Genomic DNA, 14,535 nt, shown 5'->3' on the forward strand with positions numbered 1-14,535 from the left:
AACATCGGAAGTTCACTGAGGCTTTTTGCGGATGATGCTGTGGTGTATCGAGAGGTTGTAACAATGGAAAATTGTACTGTAATGCAGGAGGATCTGCAACGAATTGACGCATGGTGCAGGGAATGACAATTGAATCTCAATGTAGACAAGTGTAATGTGCTGCGAATACATAGAAAGAAAGATCCTTTATCATTTAGCTACAATATAGCAGGTCAGCAACTGGAAGCAGTTAATTCCATAAATTATCTGGGAGTAGGCATTAGGAGTGATTTAAAATGGAATGATCATATAAAGTTGATCGTTGGTAAAACAGATGCCAGACTGAGATTCATTGGAAGAATCCTAAGAAAATGCAATCCGAAAACAAAGGAAGTAGGTTACAGCACACTTGTCTGGCCACTGCTTGAATACTGCTCAGCAGTGTGGGATCCGTACCAGATAGGGTTGATAGAAGAGATAGAGAAGATCCAACGGAGAGCAGCGCGCTTCGTTACAGGATCATTTAGCAATCGCGAAAGCGTTACGGAGATGATAGTGAAACTCCAGTGGAAGACTCTGCAGGAGAGACGCTCAGTAGCTCATACGGGCTTTTCTTGAAGTTTCGAGAACATACCTTCACCGAGGAGCCAAGCAGTATATTGCTCCCTGCTACGTATATCTCGCGAAGAGACCATGAAGATAAATCAGAGAGATTAGAGCCCACACAGAGGCATACCGATAATCTTTCTTTCCACGAACAATACGAGATTGGAATAGAAGGGAGAACCGATAGAGGTACTCAAGTACCCTCCGTCACACACTGTCAGGTGACTTGCGGAGTATGGATGTAGAGGTGGATGTAGATCTCTGCTTCATTCTGCAATTTTTGCCATATTTAAGGCTCCCTCTGGTACCATGGCAGTTATTACGTGGTGTCCAAGCACATGTCCTCTCAATCTGTCCCTTCCGTCGTGTTTTACTCTTTCCTTGTCGATACTCCGAATATCTACTTTATTTCTCAATATATCAGTCAGTTTAATTTCCAGAATCCCTCTGAACACCGTATCTCAATCGCTTCGATTTCTTTGCACCTGCTAGTCTTCCTCCTTTAATCTCCTACCTTCGTTCGTCATGTCTTATTTTGCTTCCATGGTAGTAGCATTTCTTCCCCTCGTCTACTACATTCTCCCAGTCCCCCAGGGTTATTTGGTTGTCTTAACCCTTTTCACAGTGTATCTCTCGTCCTCTCCCCATAAATACTCCTACTATCTAGTCATCTTCTGCATGTGTTGTCGGTAAACGTAACTAAACTATAATTGCTGCCTTTGTTTTTGTTTTGATACTGATAAAAATAATTATATCTCTGAATTGTTCAAACAAAATAATTCTTTGCCCTTACTGTTAATTTGGTAACTTACGTCTTTTCCGCTGCTCCTTAACACATTTGCCTTTTTTCGATTTATGCTCAGTATCCTGTATTCAATAAACCGTTCCTCTACTTCAACAGGTCCTGTAACTCTTCCTCGATTTCATGGAGGACAGCAATGTCGGCGAATTTATCACTCACACTCTTTCACCCTGCACTTTGAAAAAATGTTTGCAGTTGCACCATAACTCTATCCAGGCATGCACCTCTTCATCTGAAGAAAACCAACGCCCATTAATGTCTTCCTTCAGATCTCCAAATATACGAAAATCGCATGGGGAGACATCGGCACTGTATGGAGGAGTTTTAAGGACTAACCAGCGAAACGTTTGTAGCCTTGTCGAATCAGCGTTGTAAGTATGATGGGCCACGCACGCTGCAGAAGTTTCGCTGGCTAGCCCTTACACATCCTCCGTACAGACCCGATCTCTCCCCATGAGATATATGTATTTTTGGTGCCCTGAGGAAAGACATTCGTAGCCGCCGATTTGCTTCGTATGAAGCGGGGCACGCCGGGAACACTCATGATACCGTAGACAATCGCAAAGATTTTTCCATGAAGGCGTTGAGCGTCTTCTCTCATAGCAGGATAAATGGTTTAAAAGTTATGGCGATTAGTTTTGAAATAATCAACAATTTACTTACTTGCTTGCCATGTGTCTCGTTTCCATTTGACTGCCCTTTATACATTTTGGGACGACTTTCCTAGGTCGTCATGTTCTATGAACGCATCTTGATTTTTCCCAAGTCTTGTGAAACGTCAGAGCCGAACCCTGATGCTTTTATTTTTCGTAAATCCAAACTGATGACAATGTAATAGATACTCAGTTTTAGTTTCCATTCTTCTGTATACTATTCTGATCAATTAGATGAACGCATGAGGTAGAAGATAATTGTGTGATAGTTCTTGTATTTATCTGCCTTAGTATTTTCGCGATTCTGTGAATGGTATTCTTCCGTCAATGAGAGGGCATATCTCCTGTCTCATTGAATAACCGTTTGGTTGCCACTTCCTTCAATGAACTTAAAAACTTCGCTGAAGAGTTATCAAACTCTGACGATTTAATTTAAATTACGAAACCGGCAGTGTCTGTGATAAAGGATTCAAAACAGCTGCAACTGTTTTTATTCAACGTGTAGGGAGGGTCTTGAAAAATTTCCCAAACAAAAAGTCTGAATTTTTCATTCCTTTGATTCACAGTACGACGTCGTGCATTGTCGTAAAAGAGAACAGTTCCTTCGATAATCACTCCTCGCTCTTTGTTTTGGAATGGCCTTCAGAATTTCGTAAGGATCTCACAACAAACCTGTGATGTCACAATATTCTCACACTTTACGGAAAATCTGTTGTCAAAATGCTTTTCTGTGATCTCAAAAAATTATAACCATTATTATGTGATTTGATATCGTCCTCTTGAATTTTTTGGGCTTGTTGGGAGAATGAGCATACATCCACTGTTTGGACTCTTCGTTAGTTCCAGAGTTCTCGTACGGCACCCATGTCTAATACCCAGTCACGACTACGCGATGAAACTCCTACCCTTCTTCGTGGTAGCACTGAAGGACTGTCGAGGCGAAGCCCATCCTTTGAGTTTTGTTAACTTCGTTTAGACATTTTGGTACCACTTTTCACAAAACCTTCAGGAGCCTAACCTCTCTGTGATGATGTCAAATACGATTGTCCTTGGAATCTGATGAAAATGCTTAGAATTTTTTATTTTAGAGAAAAGCAGTCCAGGCCGTAATATTTTTTATTTTTAATTCTGTTAATCACTTCACCTACATCTACATCATACTCCGCAAGCCTCCTAATGACGTGTGGCGGAGGTTACTTACTCAAACACTGAGCCCTCCAACCCCATTCCACTCGCGAATAGCGTGAGGGGAGAATAATTGTCGGTAAGACTCTGTATTGACTCTAATTTCTCGAATTTTCTCCTCATTACGCAAGACGTTTGTGGAGGGAAGTAATATGTTGTCCGACTCTTCCCGGAAAGTGCTCTTTCGAAATTTAAGTAGCAAATCTCTCAGTGATGCACAACGCCTCTCTTGTATCGTCTGCCAGTGGAGTTTGTTGATCGTCTCCGTAACGTTCCGTGCCGACTAAACGATCCCGTGGATCTGAATCGTGCATCTGCTTTTTCCACAATTTGTTTTATGCGCTTATTCCACTTAAGGTCGCTCTGGGTAGCTACTCTTTAGATATTTTACGGCAGATACTGTTTACAGCGGTTTGTGTGTAGTGTAGCTGTACAGTAATGGATTCAGTCTACAAGAGCATCCTCGGACCATGGCTCCAGATAAGGCGAGCAACTGAGGAGATTGTGACAGGTACCAGCCGCTACTGTACAGCGGCTCCAGACACCGGCTGTTCGCGCCACCTGGAGACCTGGTCTGAGGGTCGTCTTATAGACCGAAAGCGCTTATTAGAATTAAGAATAAAAAATATTGCGATCTGCTTCTTGTTAAAATATTAAGTGCAATCGCTATTGTTCCAGTGTGATGTCAAAAACATCTTCAGAAATTTGAGAAATTAAGAACCGATGTCTCTCATGCAAAATGTGATATTTATTTATTTATTTCATTAACAGTGCAGAGTAACCCACCGTCTTGAAATGTAGCGTGGGTCGGATGCTTCTGAATCTAATAGCAAAGAATTCTCATTGTTACAATCTTATTAGTATGCAGTTGTTAATTCTTTTATAGTAATATAAAGAACATTATGCGTAAAGATTTCTCTCAGGTTACAGCGAATTGAATGCTTAACAACTGTTGGTTCCATATAATTTGTTACTACTTAGTTGATGAGAATGTAATTTATATAATGCAAATGTCAAAGAAAAATAAAAAAATGAAATGTAACACAATGAGCGTGGTGAAAATAATTTGTAGTATGTAGAGGAAAGTGATATGCTCTATTTGGATGTGTAATACAGTCTAAGTAGCATGTTGGTTAATAATGGCCTATCTCTACCTAATTCAGATGAGAAGGTCTCGGTTCAACCCCGAGGTATTCTCATCTGAAATGGTTTGTGCTAATGTATGTTTACACAGATTATACAGATTAAAGGCTTATTGAGCACTTCATACATGGAATACATGAATTTTAGCTTTACATGAGAAATATATTTATGTTTGTAACTTGTTAGTAGAAATAGAATATAATTCATTGCTATTTGAATGCATTATTCCTTAAATAACTTAATACATATCTGATATATAAAATTCATTGATTGTAGCTTTGAATAGAGAAGAGAATATACATCTGTCTGCACACAATAAGACGAGCAATACGTTACTGCTTGTGTGCAGTATACTTTATACACCATGCAGGATGTCATTGTTTAGATCGCCGATTAAAAGTTTGGTCAATTCCAATTTTACAAAAATTCAAGTTGACACTTTACACTGTTGTTTTTCCAAAACAGCTTTCAAATTGTCGGGAGGTGCAACTCTTGAAATATACATGCAATTTTGTTATATATTTTTGTAAATTAGAAGTCGGCGTCTTTTCTACTTTTTTTCAGAGTGCCGCCGTTTTTCTTAAATATTCCTACGTACTACGTTGGGTAATATAACTTTCAAAGCAGTTTCTGAAGTTTTGCTCTAGGTTGAAAACTGTGGCGCTCAGAGCTCCCACCAATAGCCCTTACACTCAGCGAATGCCTTTCATCGATGTCGTGTAATGTTATCTGAGTGCAAGTTTTTTAGTTAAAAAGCATTATAAGATTTTAAGGGTGTACAACAAAGGTCTAAAGTCAGGTTTGTAATTTGATTCTTATTTTATTGGAAAAATCGTTAATATCGCTTCCAATATCGATCATCACCCTCGTCTACATCCTTATCTCCTTCTGCTTGCAGGAAGTGAATAACAGTACATACCTCACAAATGGCGGCAGGCACAATAATTCCGTTCATTTCGATCGCCTGCTGCTTACACACTGACGAATGCAGCAAAGAGCTGGTTCACTCAACGTGACCTTCAGAGTCTCCTTTTACAACTACTAAAGCACCATGAAGCTACAAGCATTCGTTTCTTTTACTAACCAATCAGAGGTTAGTTCATAATTAGCCTTCATGTGATGTTTATTCAATTTAACAGCTCCTATAATTCGTACTTACTGTCACAGAATGTAGCAATGTCAACAGCGAATCTTATGAAGGATATCTTTTCACTCTAAATTTTAATCTCACTTCTAAACACTTCTCTGATCTCCTTCATGATTTCTCTAATATGTAGGTTGTTCAGAAGACAAGAAAGACTGCATCTCTGTTAAAAGCCGTTTTTAATTTGAGTACATCTCTCTTGGTTCCCTCCTGCTTAAACTTCTAATGAGAAGCAAATATTCTCACCCGAATCCTGTACCAATTAGTCGTGGCTGGAGGTTCGGTGTACTCCTGCGAGCGGTACCAACGTTAACAAGAGTTGTTCTTCCTCGAAGTAGCTATCAGTTTGAGGTTTTTAGGATTGCTTAATGTTAACAGATGCTAGGATGAATCATATTAGGTTCAGTCGTAAGTGAGCATCACAAGCCACGAGTAAAATTATGTAACTTGTTAGAAACATCACAAAACGGTGCAGTAACATGGATCAGTAGTACCACAATAATTTAAACTAGACGTTTAATGGAAAAAGGGACCAGCGTCGTCAATTGTTGGCATAATATTACACACACATTGTAATCACTTCCTTTAGTGAGTGGCGTAGTTATGTGTTGAGAAAAATGCAATCAAAATCTGGTGATGAAATCTGAGAATGGTGTTTTACTTTAGACTCACAGGTCATACACAAATTTTAAAGGGCGCTTAGTTGACGAAACTGCGATTTTCTTTCATTTGCTGAAAGTCATGTTCATTAAATGAGGAGCAGTGACGGTCAGTTTTAACGAGATTTCTTGTCAATTTGACTGGGGCAAGTTCACTGACCCAAATCAGTTGCATGCAGTGCAAGAATTGTATTGTATGTTAACCGGGGCCCTAGAAACGACGTAGAGGCACCGTCCCCGCCACAGCCGCAGTGGTCCACAACCCCACTACGACTACTGCAGTCCACTTCCCCCCTCCGCCACCCCACACCGAACCACTCTTTCAGGCCTATTGTGCGGTTTGCGCCCCTCCCTCCACCCCCCCTTCCGCCGCCCCTAGGGAACGTCTCACACCAGACGAGTGTAACCCATATGTTTGCGTGGTAGAGTAATGATGGTGTAAGCGTACGTGGAAAACTTGTTCGCGCAGCAATCGTCGACATAGTGTAGCTGAGGCGGAATAAGGGGCACCAACCGGCGTTCACTGAGGCAGATGGAAAACCGCCTAAAAACCATCCACAGACTGGCCGGCTCACCGGACCTCGACACAAGTCCGCCGGGCGGATTCGTGACGAGGACCAGGCTCTCCTTCCCAATCCGGAAAGCCGTGCGTTAGACCGCACGGCTAACTGGACGGGCTAGTGTAACAATTCCCTATGCCTGAAGAGACCACGTATATAAAATTGTTCGAATTCGCAGATTTCAGCGTATCGTGGTTTCATACGATAATATTTACGTTCATCTTGTACAAATCTTTGTGTGGTTGCTTAACAAAGAAAGATTTGTTGCACATAGATAGCGGCTTCCAAGTTATGCTATTGTGTCACTCCACATCGCAAGTTTAGCGGGAGGGCTATACTGAAAGTCATGAGCAATCCATTTTTATAAATGTTCTTCTTTAAACTGTCGCTTTGGCCTTAGGAATCATATGCGTTCTCTGCATTCCTCCGCCCATCATTTCTATCCCTGGCCTTCGCGGTCCTTTCTCCTTTTCTCGGGCCCATCAGCTCTGTATCCTTGTTCACATCATCCTCTCATCTTATTCGTGGCCTTCTACATCTACATTTACGTTACCACTCTGCAATTCGCACTTATGTACCTGGCAGAGTGTTCTTCGAACCGCTTTCAGATTGTTTCTCTACCATTCAACTCTCTAACAGGGCGTGGGAAAATGAAGACTTAAATCTTTCTGTACTACTCTAATTCTCCTTATTTTATTACGATGATCAGTTTTTCCTATATAGGTTGAAAAAAAAAGGATGTTTTCATATTCAGAGGAGAAAGTTGGTGATCGAAATTTCGGTAAGTGATCTAGCCACAAAGCAGAATTTCTTTGTTTTAATGCTTGCCATCGCAACTCGCTTATGATATCCGTGACACTTTCTCCCCTATTTCGCGATAACGCAAAACGATTTGCCCTTATTTGGACGTTTTCGATGTCTTCCTTCAATCGCATCTGGTAAGGATCCCCTATTGCGCAGCAGTACTCTAGCAGAGGACGGCAAGCGTAGTGTAGGCAGTCTCTTTAGTAGACTTACTGCATATAATTGTTCTGCCAAAAAACGCAGACTTTGGTTTGCTTTCCCCACAAAATTATCGGTGTTATCCTTTCAGTTTAAGTTATTCGTAATCACAATCCCTTAGTATTTAGGTGAATTCACAGCCTTTGAATCTGTGTGGTTTATCGTATAATCCGAATTTAAAGGATTTCTTTCCTTCTGATGTCACCTTTTTATTTATTCACAGACAATTGCTACTCTTCGCGCCTTAAAGACATCGTGTCTAAGTGATTTTAGAATTGTCTTTGATCTTCTGTTGATTTTACTACGTGGTAAATGACAGCATCATCTGCAAACAATCTAAGAGGACTGCTCAGATTGTCTCCTAAAACGATGATATATAGAACAGAAACAACAGAGAGTCTATAACCCCTCACTGAGGAATACCGGACCTCATTTGTGATTTCGTCTATCATGATGTGGCGCAGAGGTTAGCACACTGGATTCACATTCGGGAGCGTCCGACGGCTCAAACCCGTGTCCGATCATCCTAATTTAGGTTTTTGTGTGACTTCCCTTAATCGCTTCCAGAAAATGACGGGATGGTTTCTGTGAAAGGGCACGGCCGCTTTTCTTCTCAACCCTTCCCTAGCCCGAGCTTGTGCTCCGTCTCTAATGACATCGATGTGGACGGGATGTTAAACACAAATCTTCTTCTCCTCCTCCACAATTATTTTCTGTCGATTACTACGTACTATGATCTCACTGACGGAAAATCACCAGTCACACAACTGATGCGCTTTTTTCGGCACTTCTGCTCTCCATAGACCTTGAGCATTCTACTTGCAGTAATCTTCCCTCTTTCACCTTGATTAGGTGACCTGCCCGCATCAGTCTTATTTTCTTCAACCTTCGGCCAGTGACAGCTTCTAAGTATAGAGCTGTCAGTTCATCGTCTTTTAATACCCTGCGTTCCTATCACTGGGGCAAAATTTCTTCTTAATCTCTTTCACTCGAAAACTTTTTTCTCTATGTACAGCACACACATCCTCTTAATCTACACAGCTGGTGTTTGAAATTACAGTACCATGAAGGTGGCATGCAAGAAACGTCAGATAGGTGAAATCGGATTACTTCTTGGATGTGCAAATGATTAGCTTTTCTGTGGAGCTGCCCATATAAGGTGGGAAGAACGGCATCTACATTCTGAACATAAGGAAAGATTATGAAACCGATGTTTGATTCAGAAATCTCATATTAGTGTTGTTTGATTATGAGAAAATTGTGTTATGTCTCGCATGAAAAGGAAAAACGTCTACCAGTACGTTTAGTAATTCGACAACAGCAGGTCCGTGACCTGTTGGGACTGCATTTTACCGTTCCACGATACTGCTGCTCACGATGGACGAAATATACGCAGTCCAGTCACACTGATGTGGCCATTGCCTATGTTCGACTGGTTCAACTGGCTATAAGCACTATGGTACTTAACACCTGAGGTCGTCAGTCCCCTAGACTTATAACTACGTAAACCTAACTAACCTTGGGACATCACACACATCCATGCCCGAGGCAGGATTCGAACCTGCGACCGTAGCAGCAGCGGGGTTCCGTACTGAAGCGCCTAGAACCGCTCGTCCGCAGCGGCGGGCCTTTGTTTGACATCAACGTGCAAAAACCACTCACAGACGGCAGGTAACAGCACTGTCAATGGAGAGTGTATAAATCGTGTCGGGGAGAATGCGAAAAGGAGTTCTAGTATGATAAAAGAAAACAAAAAAATGGTTCAAATGGCTCTGAGCACTATGGGACTTAACATCTATGGTCATAAGTCCGCTAGAACTTAGAAGTACTTAAACCTAACTAACCTAAGGACGTCACACACATCCATGCCCGAGGCAGGATTGGAACCTGCGACCGCAGCGGTCGCGCGGTTCCAGACTGTAGCGCCTAGAACTGCTTGGCCACTCCAACCGACAAAAGAAAACAAATAAGTTAAATATATTTCAATTTTTTAAATTTTAATTTGATGATTATGTATATATTGTGTTTCATACTAGAATGTCGTGTTCCCAATTTGGCACAGCTTTGCCACAGGAAACAGGAAAGCGGTAGAAGACGTCCGTCTTCTGGTCGGCTCCTGATAGTTGTCAGAAGGAGGCTAGTTTTTGATGATGCAAAGGTTTCTGTTATTCGGGAAAGAACAACCCGGATTTCTTTACGTAATCTGTATGAATTTTATAATTACCTAAGGGACCTTTAACAATGAACAATAAAAAAATTGTATTTGCCACTGAAATCATTAATAAATGGGGCAGCTATGCGTTGTATAGAAGACAAGGAGCGGCGTTCTGTCTACGACCAGGATGCCGCAGTATTCTCTGCTGTAGTAAAGGCTGTTTGACATTTATAAAAATAATACGTCATGGATGTAAAAAAAAAGAATAGAATAAAAAATCTGGTAAACACTAAATATATTCAAACAATTCTCACAAGTAATTAGGGCTTATTTTTAAAAAAGTATAACTTACATAAGTAATTTTCTAACTGTATGATGCGATCAGATTTCAGCCTGTCCTGTGCTAACTCCTTGGTTCACGTTTTTGTCATAAATTACAGTCATTACTTTTCTCCTTCCTTCGAGACAATTCTTGCACCGTTCAACACCTTCATAACAATAACTTGCCGGTTTACAATATCGAACATAAATTACTTGAATTTTATTAATTAATAACTGTTGTCTGCACGCTGGCAAGACCGCTCACTTTTATGGCATAAAGGCGACCTTCTTTACGCTTTAACATTACAAGCAGAAATACGATAAAATCTGAAAATCTACAAAGGTTTTTTACCGTCATCTTTTGTTTAGATCGAAGCGGAACGTTCAGTTCGGCTTCTGTTAAAATGTTTCTTTGACTGCGCAATCGATGTATTAGCGTCTGCGCTAGATGCGCATCTCTACAGTTACGTAAATTATTTAATTTGTTTTAAATAATTTGATGTTATTGTTGTGGTCTTCAGTCCTGAGACTGGAAAATTTGGGAGAGCCAGTCCTGACAAAACTCTACCATTTGGTGAGCAAGATGTATGAGAGAGGCGAAATACCCTCAGACTTCAAGAAGAATATAATAATTACAATCCCAAAGAAAGCAGGTGTTGACAGATGTGAAAATTACCGAACTATCAGTTTAATAATTCACTGCTGCAAAATACTAACGCGAATCCTTTACAGACGAATGGTAAAACTAGTAGAACCCGACCTCGGGGAATATCAGTTTGGATTCCGTAGAAATATTGGAACACGTGAGTCAATACTGACTCTACGACTTATCTTAGAAGCTAGATTAAGGAAAGGCAAACCTACGTTTCTAGCATTTGTAGACTTAGAGAAAGCTTTTGACAATGTTGACTGGAATACTCTCTTTCAGGTTCTGAAGGTGGCAGGGTTAAACTACAGGGAGCGAAAGGCTATTTACAATTTGTATAGAACCCAAATGGCAGTTATAAGCGTCGAGGGGCATGAAAGAGAAGCAGTGGTTGGGAAGGGAGTGAGACAGGGTTGTAGCCTCTCCCCGATGTTATTCAATCTGTATATTGAGCAAGCAGTAAAGGAAACAAAAGAAAAATTCGGAGTAGGTATTAAAATCCATGGAGAAGAAATAAAAAATTTGAGGTTCGCCAATGACATTGTAATCTGTCAGAGACAGCAAAGGACTTGGAAGAACAGTTGAACAGAATGGATAGTGTCTTGAAAGGAGGATGTAAGATGATCATCAACAAAAGCAAAACGAGGATAATGGAATGTAGTCGAATTAAGTCGGGAGATGCTGAGCGTATTAGATTAGGAAATGAGACACTTAAAGTAGTAAAGGAGTTTTGCTATTTAGGAAGTAAAATAACTGATGATGGTCGAAGTAGAGAGGATATAAAATGTAGACTGGCAATGGCAAGGAAAGCGTTTGTGAAGAAGAGAAATTTGTTAACATCGAATATAGATTTACGTATCAGAAAGTCGTTTCTGAAAGTATTTGTATGGAGTGTAGCCATGTATGGAAGTGAAACACGGACGATAAATAGTTTGGACAAGAAGAGAATAGAAGCTTTCGTAATGTGGCGCTACAGAAGAATGCTGAAGATTAGATGGGTAGATCACATAACTAATGAAGAGGTATTGAATAGGATTGGGCCGAAGAGAAGTTTGTGGCACAACTTGACTAGAAGAAGGGGTCGATTTGTAGGACATGTTCTTAGGCATCAAGGGATCACCAATTTAGTATTGGAGGGCAGCGTGGAGGGTAAAAATCGTAGAGGGAGACCTAGAGATGAATACACCAAGCAGATTCAGAAGGTTGTAGGTTGCAGTAGGTACTGGGAGATGAAGAAGCTTGCACAGGATAGAGTAGCATGGAGAGCTGCATCAAACCAGTCTCAGGACTGAAGACCACAAGGACAACAACAAATTATTTAAAACAAATGTCTTTCAAAGAATGGTCTCATCTCATAAGTTGATCATTTAATCTACAGATAGGTGAATGCCTTTTCAAGGATACTCACATATTTCGTACGACGGAAAGCCCAATGATATTACAGAGTGCAACTGTCGTAATGCGGAAACGAAGTGATTTATCTGACGTCCAGTAGGGAGTGATCATTCGCTTTCGGGCCAGGGATGGATGCATTTCCCAAACGACTAAGTTTGTAAACTGTTCGCCTGACGCCTTGGATAAAGTATACCGTGCATGAGAAAATGGTGCTATCTAAAACCGGCGCCGAGGCAACTGTGGTGAACGACGGGCCACATATGACGAGGGTTAACGACGGCTGTTTACAGGCGAACATACATGCAACTATTGAGCAACTGACCACCCAGAGAAAAGAAGGAGACAGCAATGTCTCTTCAACGACCGTTCAGCGACTGTTGCTGCGTATGGGCCTCTGCACAGGCACCAGGTTCATGTTTACTGCTGTTTATTGGCGACGAGGGTTGGAGTTTGCACGACATTACCGCAACTGGACTTTCACTGATCGGAGATGGGTGCCCTTTTCAGATGAATCACGTTTTTTATGCTCCACCAGACAGATGGCAGTTAGTGCGTACGGCGTGAAGTGTCTGACAGCAAACACTCTTCACGCGTTATGGTATGGAGAAAACGTTGCATTCCCTGGGCGATCTCGTCATTCTTGAAGGCACAGTGGATCAACACAAATATGTATGCACCCTTTGGGACGATGTCCACCGCTACACGCAGTTTGTTTTTTTCTCAGCATGATGGCATCCACCAGCAGGACAATGCTACGTACCACACAGCCTGCAGTGTACGTGTGTCGTTGGAAGAGCACCAGTGTGACTTTACCGTAGTCTCCCAGCCACAGAACTTCCCGGATTTAAGCGCAATGTAGAATCTGTGGGACCACCTTGATCGGGCTGTTTGCACCACTTAGTCTCAACCGATAAACCTAGCGCAGCAGACCACGGCATGGGCCCACATTTCCATCGGTAACTTTCAGAACCCCTCTGACTCTCTCAGCGCAGACACCGTGGTTTCACGAAGCCCATACACAACGCCATGCAAAATGTCAATGACTCCACGCGGCTAGCGCCCGAGATGATAGATATGTTGTTTTGTATTTAAGTAAGTACAGTTTAGACCAAAAAGGAAATAATATGTAAGCTTTCCTAACTTTTCGTTTCGCATTTTTGTGTGAGTGGGAGCTTTCCCATTTTTTTCGGAGAAATATACAAGATCCCTAACGGATGTATTAGTTCACGAATTTACTTCCGAGCTGAAAATCACCACATAGCAACTTATGCTAACTGTACACTTCTTTTGTTAAATGTTCGCTCGTAATGCCGCTTAATTTATTTCTTCACTCCCTCAATTAAAGGATCTGTTCTCGGAGGCCCTGGTTCCTTTGCCGTTAACTTTTATTGATAATTTACTTTTATGTCCCCACAGTAAGATTTTCACTCTTAAACGGAGTGTGCGCTGACACGAAGCTTCCTGGCAGAGTGAAGCTGTTTGCCCAATCGAGACTCGAACTTTGCCTTTCGCGGGCAAGTGCTCTAACAACTAAAGGTAGCCAAGCAAAACTCATGACCCTGCTCACAGCTTTACTTTTCTGCTAGCATTTAAAATAGATCCAAGATAGTTCGTGTTTACACTACACACGAAAGCCGATTCCCGCACGGTAAGCAACCAACTCCAAACACGTACTGCCGTTTGTGGAAATGATTAAACTCAAGTAGTAACGTCTATGAACAACGTCACGTGACTAGAATACAAATGAGGCGCTGAAATCCATAAGGGCCTAAAGGACACTGCCATCAACCCCACATTTAAGTGAATGTCAGATAAACCAATGATACAGCTTTTCAAAATTTTCTTATATACAAGGTGGGCTTACAACACAGATAAATCTGACTCACCATAACATCAACAGATTTCAGAACCATGAATAAACGCTACAATCTAACAATCGACAGTGATGTGCTTTGTGCCTTTAAGATGCTCACCGCCTGAAATGGATTACTGCATTATAAAATCCATGACTCAATATTTTATAAGTCACTGAGAAACCCACAAAATAGGTTTAATGCCATTAAAACTTTAACATATACGGACTTCCGATCTAATTTTATTATACAGTGAGTGAATTCGCGTATCTGAGGTATATGCTATCATCTAGTAGGATTTATGCTGAGCGGACGGGGATAAAAGTCTGCCGCAGTGTGCTACCATCTGGTGGCACTGACGTAAATTTCTAGTTCAGTGGCAGGGGCTAGCTGTGCATATCACTGTAATTCATAGTTACTGTAATTCATTAT

This window comes from Schistocerca gregaria, chromosome 7, assembly GCF_023897955.1.
Source record: "Schistocerca gregaria isolate iqSchGreg1 chromosome 7, iqSchGreg1.2, whole genome shotgun sequence".
Taxonomy (NCBI): domain Eukaryota; kingdom Metazoa; phylum Arthropoda; class Insecta; order Orthoptera; family Acrididae; genus Schistocerca; species Schistocerca gregaria.